Below are 6,830 nucleotides of genomic sequence, written 5' to 3' on the forward strand. Positions count from 1 at the left end.
GCTCACAGGAATAGGGGATAGCCTTGATCTGAACGTGCGAGCCAAGAGTCAAAGGTCTTGTTAAATTTCAAGTGACAATGCTGGACGAAGTTTATGGCCTAAGTGAGATAAGAGACGCTTGGAATTTGGGGTCTTGTTTAGAAGTGACCGTTCACAGGACCAAGAGAGGTTATGATCACAACGGTAATGAATGGAGTTCTGTTGAGGTGATAGACTTTGCTCTGAAAGTGTCAAATGGAATGTCAATGAAGTCACCAGCACGAAGACGAAGATGGCGCCTAAGAAGCAAGGTCAACTTAACGGACGACGCAAAGAGATGAAGCTATGAAAAGAACCAGAATGAGATCATGTGAATGTGTACGTGGTGGGCGTCAAAGGGGCGTTCCACCCATACTGTGATTGTGGATTTAGGGACAGCACCCCGGGGAGAAGATAGCGCAGATGACTAAAGCAGATGGCCTGAGAGCAGAGCGCAAGAGAGCAGTAGGCCGAGGACCCTTAGAGAGCGGATGGGTAGGCAGAGAGGGTACTGTTTCTCGACATAAGTTACCATTAGAGGCTAAGAGAGTTTGAACTTCTTTGGAAGTCGAACTGCTGACACCTTTTTAGGTAAAGAATTTGCGAAGTAGGGATGTCACCTAGTATAGAGTAGGGACAGATTTAACTTGTTTATTCTCTTTTAGATGACGCAACGGATCCACTTTGTGTCTATGCTTTTTAATCTGCTAATTCTGGAATTGATTTTAATCGTTTTCTTTTGTAGACTTAGGTTCTTTAGGGATTTTATGTTCCTTCTAGTTCCTGTATATTTGTTGAATCTTATCCTGAGAGGATTGTATATGGAATTGATTTTGATTTTATATTAAACATTTTAAACTTTATCAGTCGTAAGTGGTTCTTCAGAGTTGCGTCAGTCTATGGGGTTGATTTAACCTATGGGGGTTTGCCTTTTACTCAATGACAGATAATAATCGATCCAAAAAGGAAGAATGAGATAGGTATCTAAGTAATCAGAAAAGATATTAAAATCTCATTCCCCGCAACCTCAAGTCAAGTCCATTCCGTACGGAAGAAAAACCACAGTACATGGAAAACCGACATGAGAGACTTTCGGATTTTACACTTTCACATCCAAATGGTACAGCAGCTTTACTCCTCGCTGAAGCGTGATGGCACCACTCAGCAGGACAAACGGATGTAAAAGCTGCACACGATGACCGTAGTAACCTTAAGGAAGACGGCCAACAACAGAACTTCTTCGACTTGAGGATTTACGCTAAGGAAGAGCGTCACTCAGTCAAAGCAAGGTTGCGCCAGCTGACGCAAGAGTGCACGCAAGCCAAAGACATGCCGGGAGGCTCCCAGCGTATGTGTGCTGACAACGTCAAGATTCAGAGCTGCAAAATCGGCCCTGTAACAAAATCGGGCGAAAACCGACCCCGGCAAACACTCAGGGGGCCGGCCGAGCACTTTGCCAGGGCCGGTTTTGGTTCTCAGTCCGGCCCTGCTTACCCCGCTGCTTGCGTGCTCACACAAATTTGAAGAAGACGGCAACCATCCGTGAAGTGCATTGGATGGCACCGGGAACAGCCAAGGAAGTTGAGTGCTGCCGCCAAACGCAAGAATACGGGTGCCACATGAGGCTTGACGGTGGATTTTAAACTATATCCACGCTGTTATCCCTTTGACAGAAAGTTGAGATTTATTGGGAAAAGCAGAGAAGTACGGAGAGGCGTCATTTAAACGCTTCGCGCATTACAGAGAAATAAGGTATGAAAAAATACCATTGGTGACAACAGTATTAAGTAAAAAATGAATCAAAAATGAGTGAAGCGGGAAGCTATAAAAGAGTGCCGCTTCCTTTGACAGATTTGGTTTAACACCAAGGCGAGTCCCTTAAAACAGCTGCCTCATCATCTCCCGAATAGTGATTCAAGGTATGTTAAGTAAAATAATTAAATAAGGAGTTTAAAAAGAATAGCTCGGTTCAGGTGTACTTCAATCCCAAAAAAATGTGTTTGTATAGGATCCACAACAGTTTACCCACTGCCAAACACAGAGAGCTGCTTGGTCATTCAGAATTGGTTACGAGAAAAAACGGCAGGTATGAACTTAATGCAAGTGAAGGGTATTATAAATATCTAGAAGGGTTGAGGTTAAAGAGTGATATGTTTTATTTGCGTTATAGATTTCCCCAATGTGTTATTACTAAGAAGCCCTGATGAGAGCCCATTGAGAATTCCGTGTGGCTTGAAACGTGTCGGCAATGTCAAATTAAGATGGCAAATATTGATATGGATGCACGCATAATTCAAGAAATAATGGACTGAATTGTAGGAACACCAAAGAAAATACATTGGTGTATTTTTGGAATATATATGATACAGTGGTCTTGTGTTATATTTATGTCCATAATGTTAATGATACATTGGTCTTGTGTTATATTTATGTTTATGATGTCAAACTAATGTTAGTGTAAATCGTAGTGAAGTTCTAAATGTTGTGTAAATTGTCATATATGTAAATATGTATATATGTCACTTGATATGTGTTTTTCTATAAGGATGTGAGATCCTTACACAAAACAAAATAGAGTTATTGAAAAAATAGGGTGAATAAATAACCCAATCACTAAAGGAATATAGCGCGGTTGTTGTGATAAATCAAGTATAGAAGTAAGTAGGATACCAGGTCCCCCTTAGTTTGTACATTTATAAATGGCCATACCTGGTTCCTGTCTGTTGGGCCTGACCCCCTAGGTTGTTCAGCCACACACAAGATGGCGGCATGCACCGTTGACGCTGTGCCAAATGGATCCTGGCATCATCGTGCTCCAAAGCGTCCAATAGCAGTACAAGAACAGACATCACAGAAGATCGCAAGAAGGCACAGCAGGAGACCAAGATGCCGGTAAGACTATGCGTGCTGAGAATGACACTCGGTTTCTTTTTCAAATACATAAAGCTGCAGTTAAACTGCCAAATGTAAAAGTGCCTGCCAGAGACAAAACAATATAAAAACTAAGCATTGCTCACCTCTAAAAATCAACCAAAGTACATATAGATACCTCGCACATAAAATCGGTCCAATAGTGAAACATGTATTCCTCGCTACCATTTAGGAACATTGCCAGATTTCCAAAGCGATGAATATAGTTTCTTGTTTGCTCCAGCGTAACAGCAAGTTGGAATAAATTGCTGAGCCCATAACTTCCTCGTAGGCATGCCTGTAATAAACATAATGAACACACCTTAGGTTCCTCACAACAGCGCCACAAGTTGCTCCTAGTGTGCTAACAGCATTCCGAGCACATGCAACAAGCCAGCAGCCCACATCCTCAAACACAGCTGGCAGGAAGGCACATAGAAGAACACTGGGAATGACACTGTTGCAATATGCTTGTGAGGATGTAAAATGTTCCAGCATGCCCTGGGTGTTAGGCTGTCTGGTGGGTTAGGACACTTGTGGGCCTAGAGGGCATACTGTCTTTCTCAGCACCTCAGGTTCTGATGGATCCTTAAAGTTATTTTCTTCTTTCGGTAGATTCCTCAGCTTTGTTTCATGTAGGTTCAAATTTCATAGTTTCCTCTCTCAGTCCACTTGTACACGTAGGTCTTTTCCAAAACGGTCACCAAAATATGTAGCGAATGAAAGTAAGTCCAGTTCCATGTAGATTAGTCAAGTAGATGTATTCAGGATAGATGTTATCATGTAGAGAAGCCCCACCAGGAGCAGCCTTCCTGCTGCTCAGCCAATCCACCAACTGACTCCCTCACTCACCAACATTCCACTGCCACCTCACACACCAACAGTCCAACAACCCAGTCACACTGGCCAAGCAGCAGGTATAACACATCTCCTTTCTTCACACAAAACAGAATGGAACTCTAAGAAGGATAACACAAAAACTACGACTGGCCTCTTATCAATTGGCCATTTGTTCATCTTTGCCCACTTTAAGTGGGGTTTTGAAGACACTAATCTATCTTGTTGACTTGGCCATGATCATTTTTGACCAGGTGTTAATTTGCTACGCTCACCTTACATAGTTTGAATGATCTCTATCTGTACCTAGGCCTTGAGACACTGGAGATATCGGATATTATGAGCGACGTCCCATGACGCTTGTCTCCGCTGGTGTTCTTTTGATCTGGACACGTTTACCATCTCATGAATATTAATACTTTGGTAAGCTGCTGGTACTGGAGATTTGTGTATCTTTCTGGTTTGCACATAGGACGCACTGCTTCATTTGGGAATCATCACATCTTTTTAAATATTTACGTCTTCAAACAAACTCTTGTTGTTTGAAGCACAATCTTGCGGTTTCACACTGATCACAACGAGCTTACAAATCTATAGTTTGACTTTACACGGTTAGTTCTTCTTTCTAACTCTGACTCTGTTTATTCTCTTCTTCGCACATGACATTCTAGGTTCACTTTACCTGTTCAGTAGTGTTCTCTTGTCATGACTAAATTGGTCAATATTATTTTAAAACAAGTTATGTTGTATGTATTTACAGTCCTGAAGAAGCCCTCTTGAAGGGTGAAACGCGTTGGCTGTATCCTAAAATGTGTGAAGGATATTTGTATTAAAGGATTAACAACACACAACCAACAGTACCTGCAAAAGTACTCTTTTTTGTGTGTTAAGCCACTGGTGCATGGATGTCCACTAAGAGCTCCTTAACACTGCGTCTTGTGCTACGGGTTGTTTCCTGGGCCACAGCAAAAGCCGCAGTGTAAAGGAGTACTCTCTGACTGCCACCACGACGGTCATATTGTAATTGGTCATGTCGGACCTCTGACAGCTTGGCGGGCGGTCTCCTGACTGCCGTAACAGCAGATTGCAGTCGGGCCACCAGATATCATAATCGGGCCGAATGTCTGTAATACAAATATAGCTTTGAACTGTTCTTGTTCACCTCTATAGCTTTCTAATAATTTTATTATAATACCAAAAGTATTTTAAATAATTCCAAAATTGAATATATTTTGTTTATTATCATTTCTATATCTGTGTCTATTACTGTAAATGTTTCGTGAATATTTCTGCATTAATTTATCTTATTTTTTTAGGAGCTTCTGCAGCAATTCTATGTGTTGTAGCCATAACAAATAATGCAACTGAGTCAGGTTTTATTCCTTTCTGTTACTTTGGACAGTTAAGAAAAGCATAAACATTTGCATTTTCATGGAATGTATCTATGTGTTGTGAACTTGTTTCACTGATCTAATGAATGAAAAATCACTCACCCATCCTTCGTAGAATTTGCCTATTCCTCAGGTGTTACTGTGCACTCTGTCATATCTGGTGTCTGCTTCATATGCTTGTGGTACTGCTGCTCCTTTAGCAAATCTGTTACAGCATTCATTTAATTGTGAACTCATTAACGTTAGCAAAACCTGCAAACATTACCAGCTAAATTATATCACTCAGAAAATACAAAATATTTTGTAAGTATCTGATCCTTGAATCTGCTAATCTTCTGTTACCCATACCAATGTTACTGGTATGGTTTTATTCCATATTGCACAAACGTTTTCACCATATTCATCTAAAAATGAATAGATCTATTTGTGACTAGAAGTAAACAGTCCAGTGAGGTTTATTGCATTTTGATTACAGACATGTGTCAGAATCATTTTTGTATCTCAATGGAGATTTAAAATGAAAGAATTTTGCTTTAAACTCAGGTTTGTTCCCTATTACAGGAACCTGGCACTGTTCCCATTGTTATTGTTCGTGTTGCATTCAATACATGTAGATACCAGTCAGCATACAGGTTATAGCAGGACGTCTGCTTGTATTTTCTACGGTGAGATCAGGATCAGTGTTTTACAATAAAGCTTGTGTTCATAATTCTATAAGCAAATTCTTCACAGTGTCTCCGTACCAATTATTGGTAAAGGGACTGTCAAAAATTGCAATGGCGACTATATTTCAAATCGCCACAGCGGGGTATTGGATAAAGTTTTCAATAAGCAATAATCGCGCCTCGGTTAAACCTCATTGGCTACGATACTGCCACTGCGCAAAGATGGTTGGTAAAGGGACTCGGGAGCAAGAAGTCTAATAAATAGAGATGTGAAGTGTGTGGAACTTGTACAGTTTCTGCTGGCCCTAGTATTGGATGCTCTAATTCTTCCCAGTTTACACCATTGTGCAGCAGAGTGACAATTCCATGTGTTTCTTTTTGCTTGGTTAGCATTGTAAGTAATGCAACTGGATTCTTCACCTCTGGAATATATTCTCCCTGCACTATGCTCACAAATAGTACCACAATTATAAGCCAAATCATCAATGTAATTAAGGCTAATGTGAGCCAAACATGTATGGAAGGTGGTTTCATATTTTCTTTCACACTGTCTTCCAATTTCTTCCAATTATTGTGCAAAGGAACCTCTTTATTCACCTATTATTTTCACCTGTTATTGAGTAAGTAGACTTTTCCACATTGTGGGCCTTAATTAGCGATTTGCGGCTTGGATAATCCATCAAAACATGACCGGTATCCAGTTTCCCATATTCCAACTGCTGTAGGCTATATTGTATTTGTACTACAACAAATGGGCTATATGCCACATTCCTGACAGAGTATCCCATCCACCAAGCTCTACACAGGGCCCAAAATCATTTATTACCATTGCCTCACATTCTGGTAACTTTGCACTTGAATCCTGGGACATACAGATAATGGAACATTCTGAATTTTTATCTGACTAACTTTCAAATTGTAGAGGTGGGGCAGTGCGTAATCACACTGTCAGTAGTTCTTACAGAGATTCCTGCTTGTTGATATGTGCTTTGAAATGATTGCTTTTCAA

At 40.6% G+C, this 6,830-nt stretch overlaps 1 pseudogene; it reads right to left on the minus strand.

Moving 5' to 3' along the window:
- Positions 1-5,892: 5,892 nt before the first annotated feature.
- Positions 5,893-6,045, minus strand: LOC147679763 (U4 spliceosomal RNA; annotated as a pseudogene).
- Between the last annotated feature and the right edge of the window lie 785 nt (positions 6,046-6,830).

The sequence above is a fragment of the Lissotriton vulgaris genome, chromosome 11, assembly GCF_964263255.1.
Source record: "Lissotriton vulgaris chromosome 11, aLisVul1.2, whole genome shotgun sequence".
Lineage (NCBI taxonomy): Eukaryota > Metazoa > Chordata > Amphibia > Caudata > Salamandridae > Lissotriton > Lissotriton vulgaris.